The sequence below is a fragment of the Sphaerodactylus townsendi genome, linkage group LG07 (assembly GCF_021028975.2).
Source record: "Sphaerodactylus townsendi isolate TG3544 linkage group LG07, MPM_Stown_v2.3, whole genome shotgun sequence".
Lineage (NCBI taxonomy): Eukaryota > Metazoa > Chordata > Lepidosauria > Squamata > Sphaerodactylidae > Sphaerodactylus > Sphaerodactylus townsendi.
This window is the reverse complement of record NC_059431.1, coordinates 85,754,318-85,780,032: the sequence shown is the minus strand read 5'-3', so window position 1 is coordinate 85,780,032 and position 25,715 is coordinate 85,754,318. Positions and strand designations below refer to the sequence as shown.

Below are 25,715 nucleotides of genomic sequence, written 5' to 3'. Positions count from 1 at the left end.
AACAGTGAAACACAGGTGGAGCTAATTGGTGTGCACTCTGAGCCACTGAAGGGCTGTCCTCGAAACAGCCTATCATTCACTGGACAGCTGGGTGGGTCAGGGCACAGAACTTCCTTGGCACTATGGAATACCATCCAAACCCTTAGCTATTTGTGTGGCACATTAGGAGAAGGATATGTTCCCTGGTACCTGTCAGAACAGTCAATGTGCATGCTAGGAACAGCAAAAACAGAGAGAATGCTGGTCAAGACAGTGGCAGGGAGAAGTTGCCAAAATGCTGGTAGCCAATGGGCTGCCTACTTGCAACCCACAGTTAAGGCAGTAGTTGTGATGATAAAGATTATGATAAAACATAGTTTAAACCAAATATGCTTATCTTGCATGTTCATTTGCAAGGTGCTGGTACATTTTTTTTTATATTTTTCCAGTTCTCCTTGGAAAAATCCTTCAATTCAATTCAAACTTTGCTATCCGTGACCCTTGTTTGTTTTCTGTGATATCATTGTGGCAACAAATATATTTGATTTACATCAGCCACAGCATTGTAACATTAACCCAATTGGCTTTGTGACTAGATGAGATGTTCCATGTTATTAATCCAGGAAGAAGATGAAACAGCAGCCACGGGTTACAACAGCTGAAAACAGGGGGAAAGGCGGGCATAAATATAACTCTTTTTACAGTGAAATCTCAGTCTCAGAGGAAGACAGTGTTGTCTTCTGCGGCAAAAAAAAAATCCATCATAATTTTACTTTTGACCACATTGTATACAACAGGCATGATAAGAACATCTGTGTGCCAGGGAGCAGAGTGCTGGATCTCCTCATATTGCCATGTCCTGGCTTTCTGAGGCTGAGCTCCTGATTCCTGCTGTGTTCTAGCAGCAGGAGCTGCAGGTAAAGGCTTAGTGTTATGTGAATGTCCATGAAGCATAATCAATAAGGCCATGTTTTTTTTAAAAAAACCTTAGTATTAAACCAAGGAAACTGATTTAAAAAGTTCCCCATAACTTGAGGTTCAACACTTTTAAAAACAGAGGAGCTGCTTCCCTGACAAATGGCACTGCTTAAATCATATCTTAACTCTCAACTTGGTCCCTGTGATTGAGATAAGGTTCAAAATACAATGATTTCCACCCCCTTCCAGTAACGTTCATCATCTTATGAGGGCTCTCCACGATTCCTCCTGACAAATACAAAACTTGCTACCTGATTATAGCATCCCTTCTGAGTTTACAGACAAGAAAATAATCATGTACAAAATGTAGAATGTGCCCCTATCTGTACAGTGAAGGTAGGAGTGGAGGACACTAAGCAGAGTTGAGAAACCACTTGAAATATAATGGTGATTACAACATACTGAAAATGTGAACCAGCCAATCAATTGCTTCCAAAAAACACTTGCCATTCAACAGGGCTGAAGAAAAAGAAATAAATAACCCATCTTTAATCTGGGTCATTACATATTCAAAAGTTAGAATTGGATTCCACTTTGGAGAAGGTTGAATGGTAAGAATGTCAGCTTCTCCAACATGCCATTCCTATTGTACTCACTATTAATCAATAAGAAGAAATTATACCAGCACGAGAGATATTAGGGGAGGGGGTGCAGCCTGCAAGCAGATGTGTGGTGCATCTTTGGGCTATAGAAAAGTGAAAAGCCAGGTTTTGAAGCATGTATTTGTGTTTTATGAGGCTATTAATTGACTAAACTTTTTCCCCAATTGATCATCTGCCTTTTGCATGGTGCAATCAAATTTAAATTAATTTACATTTACATATGACCCAAACCCTGGGATAGGAGTTTTATTGGGTTCTAAACTGGACTGACTGGAATTTTCTACCAAAAATCCCAGCTCAGCGAGATAACAAGATGTTGCCTCCAACACTCCTCACTGCTCAGCATCTTCCCTTCAGTTCCTTATTTGGAAGTATTCCCAGGACCACCACATTGTTTATCTTCAGCCAATCAAGGAGCTTACCTCTTAGATGACTTGGCTCCTTCTCAGTGAGATTCCAGGAGAAGGGGGAGATCCTTGCCCTATAATTGAAGCAAGGATCTGCCCCCCAAATTTGTTCTATGTTCACGCTCTGTCATCTGCCCAAATATAGTGCCTTGTCATGCTTAGCCCTGCATGACAAACTTTTTTTGTGCTCCAGCTGGTTTTATTCCTGTGCTGCTATGGAGATTCCTAACACCAGAACACCATCACATATTTATGCCCATCTAGTTTGGAACCCCAGCAAGATTTGGCCTCTCCTGTGTTTCTCTTTGGATTTTCACTTTACGAACTATTGGCTTCCTGAATATATGGGACCTCTACCCAGGATTTAGTCCCATATGTGGGACCTGCAAGGATAGAAAGGTATAAGCCCTTGTTTTACCCTCCTACTTTCACTCTTCTTGGCCATATTCAGCAGAGGTTGCTATAAGAGGTGCCTCCAATCATACTTCAGAAGAAGATGCCACCCAGATTCTGATGCCCCTGATGTATGAGAGTGCCTGTAGATTGTAGATGATCATGTGAACTAGTCTCTTAGTGTCTATCTACTTGATATCATTTTCTGAATATTAATCTCTAGATTGCCAGTATAACGTTAGCAATTAAAAGTTCAGGGGCATTATCTGTACATTGGTATGCAGCTTCCCCATATCGTTACTACGTTTTTTAATAATCTCCACACAATGCAGCAGTCAAGTGATTTTGGAACTTTAAAAAATTAAAATGCATCTGCAGGAGGCCACTAATTTGTTTGGCGAAACAACAGGGGGAGATATCTAACCCTTTTTAATCCCTTTCCCCTTTCTTCTGGTATTAAGATCAATTAAATATGTATTAGTTGAACTGGACCGTCCCATCTTTGCTGTATCTTATTCTGTTTTAAGGCGCCATGATTTTTTACTATATGTTATGTTATTTTGCTTGGTTATTTTATTTTATTGTATTTATGAGAAGCCATGTTGTAAGTAGCTCCAAGCCTTTGCAAGTGGGGGGGGGGAGCAGTCTAATGATCAAATAAATAAATAAATTTGATCATTGTCCTCTCACAAACTATTGTTTGCAATGAAACATTATGAGAAAAAATGCAGATTTCTAAGTAGTCAAGTTAGTAAACGGGAAACGTGAACACAAACATGTAATCATATGCTTGTAAAACTAAACAAAACACTTTCTTCATTCATATCTAGGAATATATAGCCTAAGCCTCTTCAGAATCACTCTGAAGTCTGCACAAAGAATGGCAGATGTCATTCAAATGAAAATTCTGCATAGCATGGGGAACTCAGAGCTTCTACAAACATAAGAGTCTTGCTGGAGCAGATTAGTGATGTGTCTAGTCTAGTCTAATAGCATGTTTCACACAGAAGCCAACTAGAAGCAGAGGTGTACTGGGGGAAAATGGCGCCTGGGACAACACCTGCTCCAGTGCCCCCTCACGCCCCACTTACCCAAGTAGCCGGGCTGGCGGGCCAAGTCCTGGCAACTTGGCAAACCACAAGGTCCCCGCCCCAACTGGAGCAAGGCAGGCATGGCCTCCACTCCGATGGAGGTGGGGGAGGGGGCGGCAGCAGCCAGCAGCAGGTCCCGGCATTTTGGCAAGCCATGGGCTGCTGCCACCAGAATGCACTGGGGTTGTCCAAGCAACAGACTGAATGTGTCTCTTCTCTTTCAGTGTTGGGGGAGGGGGAGCAGGGTTTGAAGATCCAGACTTCTTTGTAAATGAGTAAAAGTGGGTTCTGTTTTCAGTGCACATCATCCCAAGCCCAGTCTGTAAACAAATTGCAGAAAGTTCTACTGTGGGCAGTTCTTATCAACAATATAATACCACACACAGGAGCTGGACTTTTCAATAAAGTTGGAGACTGCTTGAACATTCACTAGACAAATGGTAGCTACAGAATAACAGAATTCTGTGGCAGAATAAAGTCTCACAAATGCATTGTGACTTGAATTTTCATACACAAACACCATTTTATCAAATATATATAACAGAGAACCGATGTTGCACTTACATGTAGCAGTGGTTTATTGAGTAGACTTCTGTGCAGGCACACACTGCTTTAGCTTTAAAAGGCTTTAGCTTTAAAAGGCACTCACTCCCCCTCCTTTTAGGTGAGAACTTTCCTGTTCAATTGTAGCATTTAAAGGGAGGGGGAGGTGTGTTGCTCCCTCAGTTCTTCTTTTGTTGTCATGGAGGATAGACCTTTCCTCTGTAGCCCAGTTGTTTCAGGCCTTTTCATCATGGCTGAACCAAAGAAGGACACCACACTACTTTTAGCACGAAGATAGCTAAAACAGATCTTCATAAGACATCCCTCTTGTGCCTGGGAGAGACCTATATTCCCTTAATGTGTAAGGCCTGCTTGTCTTTGACTCCTTGGGCAAAGCAAAGTAGGGCCTCTGGCCCCAGGGTAACCTTATATGAATGGGCACTCAATCCATAGGAGGGAAATGATAACTCTTCTTCTATCTGATCAGTGCCTGCTGGCACTTAGGCCTCTGCTTCAACCCAAATGGCTAGGACTGTCTCAAAACCTCCAGCCCAAAAAGATGCAGAAAAAATGAAATGACAAGTACAATGAGTCCAAGAAGAGACCAGCACCTCAGGAACAAAGTTCACCTGACCTGAAGATGATTTGATGCCATTCCCTCGTAAGGTCTCTGCCACACCCAGTGTCTCAACCAAGGGGTGCGAGCCCCACAAGAAAACATTGTTCAAATCATTGGAATAGATGCACTCAGAACTGAGGCATTTGCTGTAGCATTCCCAATGCATTAGGACAGTCTGCCACCACCAACACCTTGGCACCAAGGATATCTGTGAAGCTACAATGACACAAATATGTGCATATTGCAGCTTCTCTTATCGTGACATCATAGTTTTGCAGACATCCCCCTCAAAACAAAAAAGGAAAAATAACATGTGTGCAGGATTGCTAGGCAAAACAAACTCGTCTACTTTTTGCACAGAAATTGCACATGGATGAGCTGCAAGCAGAGGAAACCTCCATGGGAAACCTTCCCAGAGACTCTGCTACAGCATACAAAATGACAGGCACAAACAATGAAACTGAAGGTAAGAGGTTTGGGTGGAAGAAATAAAGTGTTCCTGGCAGTGTTTGTTCACTCAGCAGGCAGGAAACACCTTCAACCCTAGTTGGGAGGAAAGATTGCTAATTTAGCGATTTTTGAAAAACCCAAGTTGAGAGAAATAAAACATTCTTAAGACTTGGGGGGGGGGGGAGCTGTGCAAACTTCTTCCCTAAAATAGTTTTAATAGTTTTAAAACATCCTCAAGATATTTTATTCCTACTGCACGAAAATTACCAATGACAAGTCATAAAAGTCATGCTGACCTTAACAGTGGCAATTATACAGTGAATTGAGATGTCATTATTTCCTCAGACAATTAAGATGATACAAAATTTCTTGTTATACAAGTTGCTGTTTCTATCTTGAGTTGGCAGGGTTTAGCACGGTAAATATTCAGCAACTACTGACTTTCCCACAATGCACAGAAATAGCCTTTAAAATCAATTACAACATGTGTGTTCTGAATCACAGATTTTATGGTAAATGGAAAAATAAGTCTAATGGCAGACTTATCAGAGACATTCTCGGTTACATCAGTTTGTTTGGGTACCACAATGTATGCTATAATCTGCAACATTAGTTTTCTGCTTGTGACTTTGGCCCTTCATCCACCATTGGACTGAAGTCAATATTTTTCTAATCCGCTTCCTCTAACAACAGAGAGGAGAGGATCAATCATCATTCTCTTCACATTAGATTTTTATTGAAGAGTTTTCTTCTCATCAATAAGAGCTATCCAGTGTAGCCCTGACTCCCTTCGTATTCTCTCTGCCTAACTTTCTTTACCTTCTTTCTGGCCCCAAATGTCCCACAAATCTCCTATCATGCAAAGGTTAGAGGTGACTGCTTTATCAAGAGTACAGCAGCTCAGCTATATTGACAAAGAGAACAGGAGAGAAACTGGAGATATATAAAGCTCCCAGGCCTTGGCCTTGTGAGCAATGCCTGTGGTTAAAGAACAGGGCTTTAAGAGGGTGACCCATCAGACTTTGTACACACAGCAATAACAGAGAATGTGATAAACTGTCACCAGAAGATGGTCTCAATTCCCTTGGTCTTAATGGTGGGATAACACAATAGGGTCAGACTAAAAAGGTTTCCTTATGAAAATTTTATCAGCAACTTTGGTAAATTGCTGTGGGAAAGGTGCTTGGCTCTCAGGCAGACCTGGAACCTGTTTTTACAAGGTACAGCTAGCAGGCATTGCATCACCCCTGCACGATATTAAGGGCACTCAAATTGAATTAACACCAAATCAGTCCGGTGCACTTAACAATACAAATGCACTTAAGGGATGCCTCAGAATGATTTGTGACTAAAGAAAGCAAAGAAGAAACAGCCTTCAAGACCACAGGGGTGGTGTTCAGTGTCATATACAGGAAAAGCCATAAGTAGAACTTAGAATACCGGAAAACCATGAACTTCAGGGGCTCTCAAATACCTTAGACCCAGCCATAAAGTAGATGGCCTATTTTGTGGTATGTAGAAAACAACTGATAAATAAATTACAGCCAATTTTCTTAGTGGTACTGTCTCCATTACCTCTGACAGCAGCAAACTGTCTTGCTAAAATGATAAGAGGCGAATAATAGAGTATCAAGTAGCAACCTAAGGAAAATCTTTCCAAGCTCTTCTTTGTGATAGCAATGACACAAAGATCATTCACAAAAGAAAATGGGATGAGATGTGGCAGCCTAAGGAGGGAGACAGGAAGACTCCTGCTAGTGAAGCCAACCCATTACTTGACTAGGGTGGTATTAAGTTCCTCTACTGCACTTCACAAAAGTTAAACTCAGATTCATGGAATCTTCTTACAACTAACAATAAGCATTAGGCTCTTTGGGACAAATCCTCACTTAGCATCCAATAGTACCAGGATCAGCATCTTTTAAAATTGCACAATGGTCGGTGGAACTGAAAGCAAACCATTCCTGATAGTCAAGATATCTCAAGATAAATTTAACATCCTTCCTGGTGAGTAAAATCACTCTGAGAACAAAACATCCATCTTTTTTTTTCTTCCTCCTCATTTTTTCTGGGGGAGACTTGCTATAGGACCACAGAAATGTATATGTAATGTTTATAGAGGCTTATATTAAAATACTAGCATTGTTTTATCTGATGGCCAACAAGTACTCTAGAATGAAATGTTTGGCTTGAATTTGAGAGGTCTGCAGCACCCTATGCGAAATAGCCCCACTGGATTATTCAATGGAACTTATTTTCAAGCAAGCATGCATAAATCTGCATCTTAAAGCTGAATCACACAAGATGCTTGAAAATCTAAATTCACTGCACTTCTCCTTCATATAGCAGACTTGTGCGAAGTGCTCTCAAGTCACTTCCAAGTTATAATTAACAGCCTTGCTCAGGTTTTGCAGACTGAGGGCCTTGGCTTCCTTTATTCAGTCAATCCACTTCATGTTGGGTCTTCCTCGTTTCCGGCTGCCTTCAACTTTTCCTAGAATTATTGTCTTTTCAGGTGATTATTGTCTTCTCGTAATGGGTCCAAAGTACGATAGCCTTAGTTCAGTCATTTTAGCTTCTAGGGGCAGATTAGGCTTGATTTGATCTAGAACCGGTGATTTGTCTTTGTGGCAGTCCATAGTACCCATTAATCTTTCCTCCAACACCACATTTTAAATAAATCAATTTGCTTCCTTTCAACTTTCTTCAGTGGACTTATGGGTAGGCCCAATTTGGATTGGCAGTATGATGTCACTGCTAAGGTTGTCTCCCTCCTTGGAGGGAGGGGGAGCTAACTTTTCTCCCAAATTCCATGCCTCATGGTAAAATTCAGTTTCTATTGACCCTGCTGATAAAAACTCAGTTTGTCTGCATGTTTCTCCAAGTGGGGTATATATGAGTTCTGAGCTCAGGGGAACAGTGCAGGGAGGCAAGATACCCCACACTCTTCTTCTGCCATCCCAGTCTGAATCTGGGCATCCTTTGACCTCTATTTATGAAGGAAAATGCATTGGAGATCCAATAACATATCTTTTGGTTTCTCATTTGGCTGGGCTCTTCAGGGTGCCTCTGGGCAAATCAGGTCCCAAATGGTAAAACAAAAATAATAGTGGTCTACTTCACAGGGAATTATGAAACTAACAGCGCAATTCTAAACAGAGCTATACACTTCAAAGACCATTAAAGTCAATTGTTGTAGAACAGTATAACTCTGCTTAGGAGCATACTATAAATAAGATAAGAGAACCTTGTTACCCAGTTTAACTATTAAAACAAGACAGTAGTAATTCTAATAGGTGACTTACCCAGTTGAAATATTTTAAAAAGTGAATGGAAAATGAATTTGAATTTTCAAAGTCAGAATACAAGGGGTTTTTTTAAATGCCTGTCTAGAGATGAAGAAGGGATTTCACTTTGTTAGGTAATTCTAATGAGTTTAATTTTGTCTAATACAGAAAGCAGCTATCATTTAGAACAGGAGAATGATGTGGGGATGATCTACTATCTTTTAAAATATAAGCCTAAACTAGTTAAATGCTGCCAACCTACATCCATGATTTGTAAAACCCAAACTAGGTTGTTTGACTGCTAATCTTGCATTCTTTGACTGTTTTACAGAAGTATTGAACAGGGAATTATGAGGCTAACAGTGCAATTCTTAACAGAGTTACAGACTTTGCAAGCCTTTTGTGTCTGAAGTGGTGAAATACTAGCCCCCTTTTGAAACAACAAAGGGATAGGAATTTTTAAAAGGTTTTGAGCCCTTGGTTGGGTCAAGGAGAGAAAGGCCGGTTGGAAGTGCAGAATTTTGAACTGGAAATACCTTTGCATGGTCCCAGAGGAGGGCACCTTCTTCACAAACACAAATACGAATGTCCCATCAGTTTAGATAAACTCCCATTAAGAGGCACAGATACACTCAAGTGAACTGGAAGGAGAATGTTCATAATGAGCATGTGGTCTGGGAAAGTAGGGTGTTGAACATGGCTTATTTTCCAAAATCAGTGTATCTTGCAAAGCCAACATGCAAGTGTTAAATCATACCATCCTCAGAGGTAAAAGAAACTTCCACCTATTCAGAAAACACCTGAGGTGAGCAGAAAAATATGATGGTAAATCAGAGGTGTAGCTCCAAGGGATGGGGGGGCCATGACCTTGCACCTTTTGAGACAGCAGCGCCCTGTAGGGGTGTGGTGAGGGCATTCTGGGGATGTGGTGGGGCGTGGTGGGGTAAGGCGGCGGCATTCCAGGGCAGGGCGGGGCGGAGAATGCATCAGTGCACTGGGCACTTTCTCCCCTTGCTACAACTCCCCTTGCTACAACTCTTGCTACAACTCCCCTTGCTACAACCCTTGCTACAACTCCCCTTGCTACAACTTATTCTATTAACTAGAATAAAAAGAAAAACCATCCTGTTGAGGACTGAATATGGTCCACAAAGTGAGAATGGTCCACAAACAGAAAAGGGGAACTGGAATATTTAAGCATTTGAAACTTAAGTTAGTGGTACTCACTTCATAATTTAAGAAGAGCCACATTCAGTTATCACTAACCAGAAGAGCCACATGACAATTGTATGTCCTGTTTGCCACCCCACAAAACATGCACATACAATGCTATAGGATAAAAGGTTTTACTTTTAGTTGCACATTTACTATTAACAGTTGTGTGTACAGTGCCTCAGATCACAGCCAGTGTCTGCTGATGGCAGTAAGGGGCTTTTAAGGCACAGGGCTTTGAGTGGCAAAGGTTGTTTGTCATTGCCCTACTCTGCAGATTTTTCCTTGGAGGTCTCCCTTCCAAGTAATGACTCTGCTTAGCTTCCAAGATATGACGAAATCAGGCTGTAACGTGCACCCACTATTCATAGTTACATAATCATTAATGTTAAATATATAACTATAAGCTTTTTAATTACCAGGTTATTTCTAAGCACGGAGGGGGGTTCTTCTCACCACTGTTGAACTTTAGCCGGTTCTTTTGAACCTGGAGTGAAGGGAATGACTTCTCTCTCTGCCTTGTTGCTCTCTCCTCAGCATGAAAAACAACAGTTCAGGAGAGCCAGTGAGACTGCCACAAGCTCATGGAGGAGAACAAGCAGGCCATGGAGAAAGGAAGGTAAAACCACCATCACTCCACTGTGGACAACTTGGTCATTTCCTACGTGACTGCCATAGTGGTGGTGATGGTTGGACTCTCCCTTTTCTGCAGCCAAGTTGTTCTGACAGCTGCCCAGGTTTTGTGATGAGACTGTAGGAACTGCAAAGAAGGCGATTGTTGTAGAAGATGGGCCCTTCACTTCCATCCATGACATAAGGCTTACAATGCACAGCTGTCCTCTAGTCTCTGTGGAAGCAGCCATTTCGGGGGGTGGGGGACTACCTGCCAACCACAAGACACATCAGAGTAGATGTGTGATATGAGATCCTCTAATTAGATCCTCATTAGAGAACAGTAATCAGATGATCACAAACCACTGAGTAAGAATCATTGAGCAAGGAATCCTAGATGGGTAGATTTTGTAGCCCAATGAAAATTTCCAAACTAATCTTCACAGGCCCCCTGCCTGTTACTATATCTAAGTATAAAACCTCAATGGCTCCCATAATTATAAGGAAAGTAGCAAAAAATAAAGGCCACCCACTGACAAAATAGGAGTTTTTAATAGGCTTACCTACTAGACTTACCTGATGATGACAGAGGATCTCATACCACCAATGGGAGCTTCATGCCCCTACTTAGCTGGCCAGCATGGGAACAAATTGTCAGGAAATCTAGGAGGGGGACATCAGCAGCATCTCAACATGCTGACATCACTCTTCATGCATTGGAAGTGGCATCAACATGTTGTTGGGGGCAGAGGCATAGCAAGGGGGGAAAGTGCCCGGTGCATCCTCCACCAGGCCCGGAAAGCCCCCACCACACCCCGGAATGCCCTTGCCACACCCCCACGGGGTGCACACCCAGTGCGTCACACACACACACACAACTCCTTGGAGCTACACCTCTGGTTGGGGGACACCAGGAATATTTTGGCATTAAGGCAGATCTCTTTGGTTAGAACACAGAGTTTAGTCAAATGCCAATGCATCCCAGGTGACGTACTGATGTCACTAAAGGACACACAGGGAGTGATATCAGCATGTCACTGGCAATAACATTATGTCACTAGTGAACGTCCTCCCATCCCGGCAAGATAATTCTCCCACTGGTTGCCAGGAGGGACCTGGGAGTTTCTGATCATACTCAAGGGATTCACTAGTAAAACAGTGTATGACTACATAAATTAACCATCTGAAAAAGAAAAAACTGAGTACTGAAAATGCTTCTAATCTAGAGGGACACAGTTAAAGACAGAAGGGGGACAAAAATCTGCCAATTCCTTATAACCCTTCATACTGTAAAGGTTTTGGTATTGAAAGGTATTGGCAAAAACAAGATCATTCTACTCTTTGGTTAGCATCAAAGTGGGGTGGGGAAGGGGGGAGAGATGGATATGCCACTGACCTGATCAAGAAAATTGATTTTTGACTAACGTCTAAAAATGTTCCAATGACCTCTGTCCTCCAGTCATTAACGTAAGGGGAAGCATTCTCAAGGAAGGATGAAACCACACTTCAACATGTGACTCAGTGCTTTGACCTCCCTCCTCTTATGTTCCACTTACTGCTTGCAATCTTTATTTATCCAGTTTCTGCACTGTGGAGTCCAGAAAGCCCAACAGATCTTTTTTCAAATCCGGTTTGCTGAGTTCAGAATGTCCATATAAGCATTGTCATAGTATGACTGGAGTATGATGTATTTGTAATGAAAGAAGTTCTCTAATAGCATGCTGGCATTTGAATGAAGAACTTCATTCACAGTTTATCAGGCTTTGTAGGCTGCCTTTCTCAAGAGAAATGTGGACTATACATGAAATGCAACCAAAAACAAGGTCATTCTTCATCATGTACAACTCTGGACTCTTGAAAAATGCTTTTACATCTCCTTTCTGCTCCGTCACTTATTATGGCAACAGTTTCAAGTTGTTCCCTTAACTAGAGCAAACAAAAAGTGCCTTTTAGGATTAAAATTGCCACAAGGTGACATATCATTGTCATTTTCTATGTAATGTACTTTTCTTCTTATTGCACCCCCATGTGGTGAGATTTGATACCAACGAACTGGATAACCAATGCTTGCTACCATGGAGGTGCTGCCAAAAACATTTATACCTCACTTTTCCCTTGGAGCTTAAGGCAGCTTACAGTTTCACTACCGATGACATCTAATCCCAAATATCTAAACAAACTCATTCAGTGGCTGTATGTAAATATTCTGGTAGGCACCATTATATGCTTGTGAATGAACATGTGCACATACATATGCACACACTTCATATTTTGTGGGTTTTCTCCTCTTTTAGATATCTTGGGAGAATAAACACCCTAAGACATATGGTATTCCAGTCCTCTCTGCCAAGTCAGCAAACAATCTAGATGCTGTTGACCTGGATTCTTATCTTATGCAATTACTAAAAGACGGTTCAGGATTTCCCTATGGATGTCTTAAAATACACAGTTCTGCCCAGATCCCAAACCATATTTAGCAAACAAACACTCTGTCCTTAATACAGCTTGTCACTCACTTGGGGCACTTAGCTTGACATCATTACTTAGACAAGTTGTACAGAAATTTGCCAGAATAAAAAGTTGGAATAATCCTAAACTGTGTTCTATAAATCAAATTTATTATGGTTTATTATCTTTGCATTTTATTCACTCCCTTGTTTCCTTTTTTTAAAATCTGCCCTTTTATCATACGTGTATTATTGGAGGGTCTGTTTTCATCTGATCTTGAATATCAACACATGTGGAATGACGATGTTATATAAATCAACAATAGACATAAGAAATAACCAGGGTTTGTTTTTATTTCTCTATGGTTGCTACTGTACCATTTCTACATAATAACAGGCAGTCCAGAGCCCTGTGACTGCCAGGGACCGTGCTACTGCAGCACTGCCTTGCCACTTGCAGAGGGCTTTTCAGTGGCACAGGGAGGCAAAATACAAAAAAAAACCCTCCTCCCCACCACCAAAAAGCTTTCCATTGGGCTTAATGGGCTTACACTACCTGAAAATACGGCATAAGTCCATGCCCAAGCCACTGCATATCCAGAGGCAAAGCCAGGGTGGAAACTGACTAAGATTGGCTCCACCCCTGGTCATGCCTCTGGAATGCCCTCAGTATGCTGGTGGGGCTGATGGCAGTGCACGGGCATCTCAGCATTTTGGTGGGCCACAATAGCCACCCACGAGCAGGTTTGCCTCTCTCCTGGGGTAAATACCCAAGGGAGGGCATTTCTGCAGGTGCAGGACCACAGTGCCTCTCAATAGCAATTCGGCCTCACTCCTTTGGATTGGGCTGTTAATCTGTTTCTGTGAGTCAGAGGCGTAGCTAGACCAGAGTGTCCCCGGTGCACACTCTGGCTTTTTCGCCCCCCCCCCACCGCGCCCCCTGTGGTGCCCCCCCGTGGTGCCCTCCGTGGCATCCCACCCCACTTACTTTGAAGAAAGGAGCAGGCCAGAGAAGAAGGCCAGAAGCCTGCCTGCGTTGCCTGGGCCTGGTGGGAACTACATTTCCTAGGAGCCCCTGGTAGTTCCCACCAGGCCCCTGGTAGTTCCCACCAGGCCCAGGCAATGCAGGCAGGCTTCTGGCCTGCTCCATTCCTAAAAGTAAGTGGCATGGTGTGCCACGGGGGGCGCGGGGGTGCTGCAGGTGGGGGAGGGGAGGGGAATTTTTACGCCCCCACGTGACTAGAAATGGTGTGCCCGGTGCGTTGCGTAACCCCCCCCCCCCCCGGTCCCCTGGTGGCTTCGCCACTGCTGTGAGTTCTACCTATCCCTAAAAGCACTGCTGTAGCATTTGGGGATTTTACAAAAATATTTGGTTTGAAGACAGAATGAATCAAGCCCTGCTACATATAAATTAAATCATCTGAGCCCATTCTGTGCACACATTAATCACTAAAACAGCTTTGGTTTTATTTTTTGATGCTGTATCTGTTATGCACACAAGCACATTGTCAATTATGAACTCCATAGAGAAAAATAGAAGACAAGTGATGCCTCCTCATAAGGAATGTGCATCACAAGAAATGGAGGATGGATCAGCTTTCCAGAACAGCAGACAGGGATAGAGGTAAAAGGCTTATACTCTCCAATGCCCCCTACAATGTCTGCCTGCTCATTCCAGGACCCAAGAAACTGCTAGAAGAGAAAAATAGCTGTAGACAAGAGAGTACAACTAATATCCACTGCGGCCACTCAGGAAAAGAGAAAGCTGGCCACAGTGGAATGATGGTGGTTTTATTCCCCTTTCTCCATGACCAGCTTGCTCTCCTCTGGGCACCTGGGCAATCTGCCTCACTTCCCTGAGTTGTTGTGCCTCATGCTGAGGAGAGAGCAAGAAGGCAGAGAGGGAAAACCTATCCTTCACTCCAGGTACACAAGGCCTGGACACAGTTCAGCAGTGGTGGGAAGAGACATTACATGGTCCAATGTAGTTTGGTGTTTTGAAAAGTAATAGTTATATCTTTGTTAATTGTAATTGTATTATTGTGTGTGCATGTTCATGATGGCACACAGGGCCACAGTCATGTTACTCTTTCAGTAATTGTGAATATGGCTTTCCAGAAGCCACAAAGTGAGTACCTCTGCTAGCGACCAATTTGAACACAAACTGATTTAAATTAACATGTCAAAATATTATTTCAATGGTGTTTTATGTTTGCTGCTGTTTCACACATTAATCAACAGAAGATCTTCAAGACACTAGAATTCCAAGATAGGTTAATAATAATATCCTTTTTTTGCCACCATTGGCCACTAGTTAAGGACATGCATTCTCCTTCTTGATCAATCAAAGCCATTGTCACCCAAGAAAGGGACCCAACCACTCAGAATGTTATGGGGAGTATGTATGTTATGGGGAGTATGTGTGCGCTTGGACTCTTGCATCCAGTGCACTGTTTGATTTTTTTCGTGGCAGTATAGCCATGCTTTGAGTTCAGTTGGACAAATTGTAAATAAGGCACACACAACAGTTTTGTAGGTAAAATGATTTGGCCATAGCCTAGAGGTATTTATTGACATACGGTGCAGGAAGCAAAAGGTGCAGCATGGGAGGAGTGATCCATGCAACTAGTCAGCCTGAGTGCTGTCCCCCAGTGATAACTTTTCCTCAGCTCACCTGCTGGAGGAAAATGACCATAGTAGCAAATTAAGGGTGGCCGGGGGGGGGGGGTCCAGTTGATGCGTCGAGTTCAGCTGGCAGTTCAGCTGGCAAAAGAGGGCCATTGTCGCGAGGTGCTGCCTTTTATAGGTGACTTCCCTGGCCCCCTGTTGACGTCGGTTTGTGCAGGCATGAAGCTCCCTTGACATCACAAACCCCCATCCGACGTGCATGCCCAGAATGGGCCTGACACTGCTGGTTTGCCCTTAGAAGAGCAAAGACCCCGAAGAGCCTTGTTTGGCCCTTTCCGGGCAGCAATGGCTGCTGTGGTGACTTGTGACAGCGCTTTACATTCAGTGTGGGTGGATATAAATCCACATTATTATCATCATCTAGGTCAGGGGTCCCCAAACTACGGCCCGGGGGCCAAATGTGGCCCCCTGAAGGCATTTATCCGGCCCGCCAGGCATGACGGCGAAGGCTCCATTCATGTGCAGTGGGGGCTCGAGGGAGAGGAGGAACCGGCCCCAAAGGCTGTTGATTGCAGTTACATGATGGCACCCCCAAATCTCCACGAATTTTCTGACCCAGAGTTGGAAACCTTACATGTGGCAATGCCTGCTCCGCCCTTCCCTCTCAGCTACTCCATGTGTTGCTCTCAGGCTTTCTGTTCCGCCTCACTCCCATTGGCATCAGCCAGGCTGGCGAATCGCTCGCTGGCTGCTAGGGAGGAAAGAACCCAGGAAGATACCTGATCCTGGGTTAGATGGAATGCTTCATTGGGAAAGTTCTGCTTTTTTTTACAGGGGAAGGAATTCCACAGCCTCCCCAACAATATTTGGAGCCAACCCTGTACTTGACATACTTTGGTCACTGTTCTAAAAATAGACCATGACAGAAAGGCTGAAAGGTGAAATCAAACATTTTACAATCATTTGTGCATAGGAATTTGTTCATAGTTTTTTTTAGTCCGGCCCTCCAACAGTCTGAGGGACAGTGAACTGGCCCCCTGTTTAAAAAGTTTGGGGACCCCTGATCTAGGTAATCAAAACTAAGGGTAAATAGCATTACTCTTTATGCAGAATATATAGGCAAATGACAACAACAGAAATTACTATCTGTGTATAACTGTTGGTACATAAGTATTGCTTTCCATAAGATTCTTATGGAGCCATTAGGAGAGGGGAAGCAAATTGAAGGAGATTTACCTGCCCAAATGCATGCTGGAATTACTCCTGATTCTCTTGGGAATTGATTTACAAAAATTGGAATTGGTTTGGGCAGTGTTCTTCCACCCATCTGTCCTCCCCCTGCATATAACAGTTGTGGAGTCAGTTTGTTTTATTCTGCAAGTTGCTTAAAAAATGAGGATTTTCAAGGGAAGGTGCTGTCATCATTGGTGTCATTATTGGTGGTGTCAGAGCACCCCCCTTGCTTCTTTTAAAAACTGTGCCAAAATATTGCTATAATGCTGAGTGTTGTAATGATAGCTCAAGCAGGTTCTCTGAATTTTCAGCTTTCATTTTTAAAAAAGTAAATTTCTAGCACCTTCCCTTGCAGATATGTACATTTTATCTTGTGTCTCTGCAATGGAATAGGCTATAGACTTACTTAAAAAAGTGAAAGCTAAGAATTCAGAGAATCTGCATAATTATCATTACAACACTATCATTACAATTATATCAATATTTTAGGTCCACTTAAAAAATTGAAATCTCTGTCTTGGGAGAGGGGTGGTGATTTAATAATAACAACCATCCTATCATTAAAACAGAGGCATGTAGGTGGATAGGATTGGGTGGGTGGTGGGAATCAATAGAAACACTACACACTAGGAAAAATAGGGCTTCCAGAAAAAGATTGGGGTAAAAGTGGTCTCTGAATTGCTGAAGGGGAAAATGGGGGGAAATTAAAATGAAGTAAAAACGAAAGGCACAAAAACACATGAGAAAATCAGAGGATAAACTGAAGCAGTATGAGGCCAAAACCAACAATAACAACAAAAAAAAGCCCATGTGGAAAGCCCCACCTCCTACATCTTCTAGACAGCCTGGAGGGAAAACTCTTTGTGGAAATTTGCCACAGTGTTTAATCAGAAAGAGACAGTTGCCTAGAGGCAATATGTATACACAAGAGCATGACAAGCTGCTGAACAGATTTTGTTCCACAGCATAGAAAAGAGAAGTCTCAAATAGTGGGGAAAATAAAATGCACAGCAAAGAAAAACATTAACTTGTGCATGAGTCAGGGTTGAAGTTACATTCTTTTTGTCACAAGCTCTCATGAGACTCATAGATTCCAGGATGTACATGTTTTTCATGACTCTGGGAAGCTGGGCGGGGGGGGGGGGGGATGATTCTAAATAGATGAATCATTTCCAAGACAAATACTTTAGTGTGTCATCAGGTTAGTTTCTGGTCAAGGGAATCAGACAGTGAGCCTAAGTTCATGAACCACCCTGATGTGATCAAAAATCAGTTTAGACAGCCATACAAAGAAATGAACAAATATCTCATGTGAGGAACCCAGGCTCAAAACACCCGATTTTATACCCTAGATAGAATCCAAATGTGGCTGGATTCAGTTTCGTACCTAGCCATTGCACGTTCTTTACAAACTTTCCCTTAGACTTATTTCTGCATTTGTTAAATGACCTCCCACAGAAAGGCTGTAGTGAAGAACAACAGATTGTTGTTCTGCCTCCATTTAGTTGGTATTAGTCTTTACACCAGGAGTGTCAAACATCCAGCCCCTTTAGAGGGCTTATCAGGCCCACAAAGCAACACCCCCCAACACCCCCCCCCAACTCCTGATCTGGTTTGGCGCATCTGATGCCAACTCACCAGTCCAAGCACCATCCCACTCCTGTTCTGTTGAGCCATCCTCATGCCAATCTGGCCTGGCAAGCCTGCTGGGAGCTTGTCAGCCAAGGCAGCCACCCTCCCTGTTGCCCGTACGGGGTCCAACAAAGTCACATTTATGTCATATCTGGTCCTTGTAATATAGATCCCTTAAAATAGAGGGTGGTAGTTAATCCAACACATTTCCCCCCAACCAGATGTTAAAACCTCAACAGTGCGTCATTGAGACTGGTATGGGGGTGGGGGTGGGGGGTAGTGAGGTAAAGGTTTCCTTTCCTTTCCTTGACTATTTTGCATAACTCTAAATCCAGCTTGGGAAGCATACCCATCCACATGACGCACACCTGATAATATGGTAACAGAAGGAATAATTTGAATTAAAAAATATATTCATCTAAAGAGGAAATAACAATACTGTTGAATGGGAGCTACTATATACAAATCAACCCATGCATTATTGTATGTAGCACCTAGAACAATCTGAGTTGTCTGCATTGAACTGGTCCCTGGGGATTTAAAAAGGTATCATGCTGCTTTTGCTTTTTCTCCTACTGGATTTTGTCTGCCTTTGACATTTCTACTACAAGCTTTTTTCCACTCTCTAGGTGAATTTTCCTTTTTTAAAATTTCAACCTTCAATAGTCAGGTGCTTGCTTTAAAAGGTTTTATTTGTGCTGAAAGAACCAAAAATATGAAACATCTACATTGCACTTTCCTTTTGTTGTGAATCTCTCCAGATAAAATACGACAAATGCAACTTAGGCTATGATCCAAAATTACTCAGTTAGATGTAATTTACTTTGAAAGGAGTGGGATTTTAAATTTTCTATACGTACCCTCTTTATGAGTGTACTAGTCTTTGGGTGAACTGTTTCTTGCATGGGCAATTAAAACTACCTTAGGATAAACTTCATTAGACTGAAGCCCTTATACATACACATTGAAAGGGTCTTGAAAACTACCAGTGGAACAGGGATGGCCACACTTGTAAAGGTACATTGTATTTCCAAACAGGAAGCATATGCAAACAGGAAGTTATATGCACTGACATACAATTATTTCAGTAGGACTTAATAAGCACATCCTTGTTTTATGTTGTATTCATGAGAAGCGAACTGGTTATACCACTGGGGTACTCTCATATTCTATAGGGAGGGAAATATATGCACAATGAGAATTAATAGGATAAGTACTAAATACACAGATGCACACATATAAGCTTGAGCAGACAGCTGGTGAACTACAAGGAAATGTTTTGCTCCTGTACAGTAAAGACTAAACCAGGGGTACACGATCTTTCTGTCCAAATACAAGTGCCCACGAAACCTCAATGCCTCCCTGTGAAGTCTTGACAAATAAGGGGGTTGGGAATTGAGGCATGTAGTATTCCAGAACCCCAGTTGTGCTGTCCCACGGAAGTTAGTTAGTAACAAAGGAGCCAGCATCTATGTAGCAATGATGAGTAAAAAAGAAGAGGCTTTGTCTTTAAGATGAAGAATTGCGGGAAATGTAGTTTAGAGGCACAGGAGTAGTATTAAGATTGGCTAATTATAGATACCTGTCCGTTTAGAATCCGCCTTTTTTCAGTCGTTACAGTTACAGTGTTGAGCTTGGTCTGATGAAGAACACGGATGTGGGTTCATGCTTTTTTCACAAAGGTTAGAAAAGATTAGACAAGATTACATAAGATGACATTTGATTAGAAAGCAAATTTACCTACATATTCATTCAAAATAAGGCAAGTAAGGTTTGAAAGCAACAGACTCAGTGGTGGGATCCAAAAATTTTAATAACAGGTTCCAATGGTGGTGGGATTCAAACAGTGGCGCTGCCGCACACAAGCACCTCCAGTCCCTATTGGACAGGGAGGTTGCTTTAGTAACCCCTTCTCGGCACTCAGAAAAAATTAGTAACCACTTCTAGAGAACTGGTGAGAACTGGTTGGATCCCACCTCTGAACAGACTACATAAGTCAGTGTGAAGTTGCACGTTTGTAGTTGTTCCATTTAATAAACTTGAATGAATATAAAGGACTGTGTTGAAATGTGTCTTGCTAAGATGTGACACTTATACCAGAAAAAGAAGACGCGAGACTGGTCTTCTTTGGACGGCTGTATACCAGTAGCAATGAAATGACCTCAAGGTCTTACCTAAAATTCAGCTGGCACCTGGTCAGGAAGGTGGTTAGAAGGATAATCCATTCCTGCTGCCTTCTTCCACACCACCATACTAGAGGAACTATTAGTACCTCAACGGCTCCCTTTGATTGCCTGGGTAGAGAACCAGCTATGTCTGCTGAGCAAGATGGTCTGGCCCTTCCATTGCCAAGCATGCGCACCTGGAATACCTGACCTGTAGTCTAGATGACTGCATGGATACCCTGTTATATCATTAATATACTCAGGATTGGATAGATCTGACCCCGAGTGAAATAGACAATTGTAGTTTTGTCTACCACACTCCCCACAATATCCACAAAAATTTGTTTATATATATATATATAAGTAGAAGAGATGCAGCAGAAGGTATGCTGTACTTGCAATGTAGCATGTTTGTCATGGCATATGGTGACAACTAAAAGAAAGATAGCTAAATCAGCTGCAATGATAAATTTGTGCATATAACCAATGCCAATGATTTAAAGAAGACGTGTGATGGGGCAAGCACAAAGAGGGAGTAATCTGCAAGTGATTCCATGCACAGCTAATCTGGTTAATGACAAAGTCATGATTATGAGGGATACATGTTGTCTTCTTCAATAATCAAGAATATTTAGTTTTGAGCTGTGCAGGCACACAAATGCCAGGAGTTACAAATGTAGGTTATTTACTAAGGCATGAGCCAACCATGATCAAGTAGGATAAGTAGCTACTGCATAAGACAAAGTTGCTGAACACAGTGTTCAAGGTGAACATCAAACAACAATAGTGAGATAGGTCATCAGCATAGGAATTTGGTCAAAGTAAACTGGCTGGAGACCACGTTTGCCTCACCTTGTGCAAGCCTTTTCAGTTCTGCGTTGATCTTCTGCCTTCTTTCCACTTGAATTCACTTCATGCCATTGCATTGTGGTCTTCCTCTGGCTCTTCTTCCTTCTGTTTTCCATTTAGACTTGTTCCTGTTCCTAACAAGATACACTGTCAGCAATCAAGCTTTGCATTAGACTAATTTTTCTATTCATTTTTCTTTTCTTTCCAGCTCGCTTTGCACACTGTTCTCCAACACTGCTTTTCAAACATTCCCATTTTCTGATTTTTCTGTAACCAACTGTTGATGCTTTACAGCAATTCAAAGCTGGTAGAGAAACAAATACTTCATGTTTTCAAGCCTGTGGATAGAAAAGGTTTTTAAAATCTTTAGGTCACTGCCTTGAGGGCTGCTTCAGACCAAATATAATTATATTTTTTATTTACTTAGAATGGTTTTATGCTGCCTTTCACAATAACCTGCCTGAGGCAATTTTAAAAATAAAACATAATACAATCACAGCACAATAAAACTGTTAACAATTAAAATCTCAATATAAAAAAAATCTAGCCAGGGTTGAAGCATAAAACAATGAGATGTAGAAAACAGGGGAAGCTGAGGCAAGGAATGATAATGGAATGATAATGTCATTACATCAAATACCCGGAAGTGTTGTCAGTGTGCTGTTGCGAGACTCTAAAATTTATCCCAAAATCTATGGTTTTACCATAGGTTTTGAGGAAATCCTGTGGTTTTACCAAAGAGTTCTGAATGAATCTGAGTGGTGGAAGGCAATGTGGCCAGAGGCCTTTGGTCTTACAAACTTAAAAACAGTGTAAATCACGTAAATGTGTATATTTATAGATCATGGAAATGTTTGGGAAAGTCCCTAAACTGATGGTTGATTTTCCCCAATAACCTTTTACTACCATAGAAGTCTGTACCATCTTCCTATTTTCAATATCTAATTTCTATTTCATATGTAAATTATTATTCTGAGATTTAATCCTAAATACACAAATTAGGAACAAAGTACACATTCTTACTGAATCAATATTGGTTTGAAGATACTAATATGTGGGCATGCAATACATATGATTCCCTTCAGTCATGATTACTGGCATTTAAGAATCTGATAATTACAACCCAAAGTTACATCTTTAGAATTACTTTATAGCTCCAAAATTCTTGATTTGGCAAAGCAGCTCTGTCAATGACACGAGGAAACTGGTAACTAAAAGTTCTTCCCTCTCCTTCAAAACACAGTGAAGAATAAAGATTAATGGACCCCCTAGTTTCAGGGTTCACAAAAGCATATTCCTCGCACTGAATTTTTTAATAAATCCACTTCATCTTAAAATACTGAATACTGCCCCCTACTACACTGGTCTAGAAAATGGGGGGAAATGTTCCCTCAATACCCATGAACCTGTCATTAAAGAAATGATGGCTTTTCTAGTTGGGGGATTACATGTTCCTTAATGCGGCAGGATGTATCACTTGCAGCAAACCTCTGCCGTTGCAGGCTAAGAAAACAACCAAAATATATTAAATAGCTGCAGTGGTTCAACCTCCATATTTCATCCTGATTTTTATTCTTCTGTGGTTTCTCACCATGGTCAGTCATGTCATGCCATTAAAATGAAACCCCCTAAGTAAATGACTGGGAGATTAAAAAACAACAACCCAGCACACACAGCTTAGAAAAAGGTAACCAAATTCCTCTGCCTGACAGGCTGTAAACAATGTCATAGAAGGACAATGTTTTTCTTTCCACTGTTCTGCCAAGTTTGAGAGGAAGCATGAGATTAGAAGAAAATATTTAAATCAAAAACTGAATCCTCAAGTGAAAGTTGCTTAGGAGTGCAATCCGAAGCAAAGTTATACCTTTCTAATCCCCCTTGATGTCAATGGATTTAGAAGGGTGTAACTTTGTTCAGGACTGCCCTGTAAATGCATCCTCCCTGTTCAGCTTGGAAAGCAGATGTGTTCTTGAGAGAAAGATATAGAATTGCTGAGTTAGAGGAAAAATTCTATTCGGAAGAAAACCACAGTTCAAGGTCCAGGCTTCATCTGACATTACTCTGCGGTGTTTTAAACAGATCCTTTCAGCCAAGGATACAACTGCCCTTAAGCACATCCTCTGTTTTTTTTAATGCAAAATTTGAGCTTCATTTTTCTTAATGGGGAAGTGCTTCAACACTCTCTTATTATTGATGGAACTATATTCTAGTCCTTTGTGGGGAAGGTGCAGGAAAAAGCAAAACATCTGCACTTTAAAATTTACAGTTGTATGTTGTAGTTTAGCAAGATCACGTTGTAACAGGTGTGAGATGGATGGAGGGTAAATATCCTCTTTATAATTAATTGAAAAATAATTATTGTTCATTCAATTTGTCCCAATTGGTACCAGACTTTTCATATTACACCCATATTTACTACTGTCATTCCAATATCGTTTGTTGTGTGTTAAGTGCTGTCAAACTGCTGCTGACTTATGGTGACTCCATTAACAACTTTGCTCAGGTCTTACAAACTAAGGGCCATGATTTTCTACCTCATCCTACTGCATTCAACTTTTTCTAGCATTATTGTCTTTTCCAGTGACTCTTTTCTTCTTATAATGTGACCAAAGAGCAACAGCCTCCTGTGATGGACAGCAACATTATAAGGAATTGTTCCAGTCATAGAACCCCAAGCAGGAAGTTTGAATATAATTCTGAGAATGGTAGTTGGGGAATTTTGACAGTTGAGAACTGATAGTTGACTGAGAGAAGAGTTAACAGACATAGCTTGGAGACAGGTATGAGCTGCAAGCTGTCTAGTAGAAGATTCTCCTCTGGAGTGAAAACCATTTTTAAGTTGTATTTCAAAAAGCCTCTTGAGTGCCAAATCTTTCTGGAAATAAGGATGCCATTGTAATTAGTGGCAATAGTGTCATAAGTTATAATTCTCGACAGAGATAGTGAGGGTTGGCGGGTGAGAGAACAAAAATTTAACAATTATTAAAACAGGAAGAGATCCATCAGACCTCCATTTAGTCATTTTAGTTTCTAGGAAGAGTTGATTTGATCTAGAACCCATTGATTTTTCTTTTTGGAATTTCACGGTGTGTAAAACTCTCCTCCTATACCATATTTCAAATAAATAAGTTTTCTTCCTGTCAGCTTTCTTCACTGTCCAACTTTCATGCCCATAGCTAGTAACAGTAAACTGTAATATGGTCTCCAGCAAGACATCATTACGCTTAAGACTCTTTTCTAGTTTCTATATGGCTGCTGAGAAATAGAAAATCTTGAACAATTTCAGTATCTTCATCATCAGGCCTATAATTCCCCAATAGTCATTATTATGATTTGGGATCCTGAAACCTTGGCAACTGTTTATTTCCACAAGAGATAAGAGTAAGAGAAAACAGGAACAAGGGTTTGGCAGGAAAATCAGTCCATTTGGCCTACCTGCAATAAACCATGGGCTAGATGCCCATGAGGGACAAGATTCCTAACTCTCAGCTGGGGCTTAGGTTTTCACCTAAGCAAGCAGAAGTTTTAAAAAGTGAACTCCTCCTTGGTTCTGGGTTCAAACACTTTATGAAGATGCTATGACTGGTGGAACCCTTAGGGGATGGGTGGGTTATTGAGTTGAATTAATAATAACAACAACAACAACAGCAACTCTTCATCCTCTGTCAACTTCAACTGACCTTTATGAGGCACATCAATAGTCATCTTCTGTCAAGAAGTCATCAGGCAGGCTGAAGTGCCTTTGATCCATTTAAAGTAACTGTCTCGTAATGTAACTTACCTAGACTTGTATTTATTTCATTTTTACTTTATTTTTATTAGATCTGTATCTCCTAACTATGATAGCTATTGTTCACATATATGTTCCAGTTTAATCTTTAGTAATAAAGCAACTTCCTGCTTAAGAAAGCAAACTCTGTGTCACATTCCTATCCACATGCTGAAGACCACCCTTACATGCTAAGGGCACACATACAGGGGGGAGCTCTATCCTGTGTACAGCTCTGCCCTTTGCAATTGCTGAGAGGCAGTCTTATCATGGAGTTGGAAAAAAGTATCGATATTTTTCAGGTTCAGGTTTATTAAACCTTTAATTTAAAAAACCCTGAAAAAGTCGATACTATATATCAACTTTTGGGGGGTTTCTGAAATTTTTGAGTTGTTAAACTCAAATCCAAAAAGTAAGCTTGCCTGTGGACTCCACATGGGTCTGGGAGGCAGCAGGCAGAATATGAATAGAATTTGAATATGAATAGATAGCCTTCTTAATGGCAGATTCTACCATAGAATAATTAAGTACATATTATAAATCAATGTTTAGATTGACTCTGTAAGTTTTACTGGGAGGGGGAAAGGAGATATTTGATATGAAGTAGGAAATTAAGAACTTCATATCTCTGCTCTTGCCTGATAGCTGGAGGATGATATCATCAAGCCAAATAGCCATGGAGCATTACTGTTATCAGTGAGTAGCAGTGTTCTCAGGATGACACACTGACAGAAAGCCTCTGAGTGCCATTTCAAATTTTAGGTTCAAAGGGAAAGACTTCTATAGAGATGGAGGCAGAGGCCTGCTCTTGGATACATT

At 41.5% G+C, this 25,715-nt stretch overlaps 1 long non-coding RNA gene across 1 annotated transcript; it reads right to left on the bottom strand.

Annotated features, from left to right (window-relative positions):
• Positions 1 to 4,928: 4,928 nt before the first annotated feature.
• Positions 4,929 to 21,451, bottom strand: LOC125437126. Its single transcript, XR_007245139.1, has 2 exons — positions 21,131 to 21,451; positions 4,929 to 5,155 (listed from the first exon to the last, which is right to left on the bottom strand). It is a non-coding gene; the product is annotated as an uncharacterized LOC125437126 (long non-coding RNA).
• Positions 21,452 to 25,715: the final 4,264 nt, after the last annotated feature.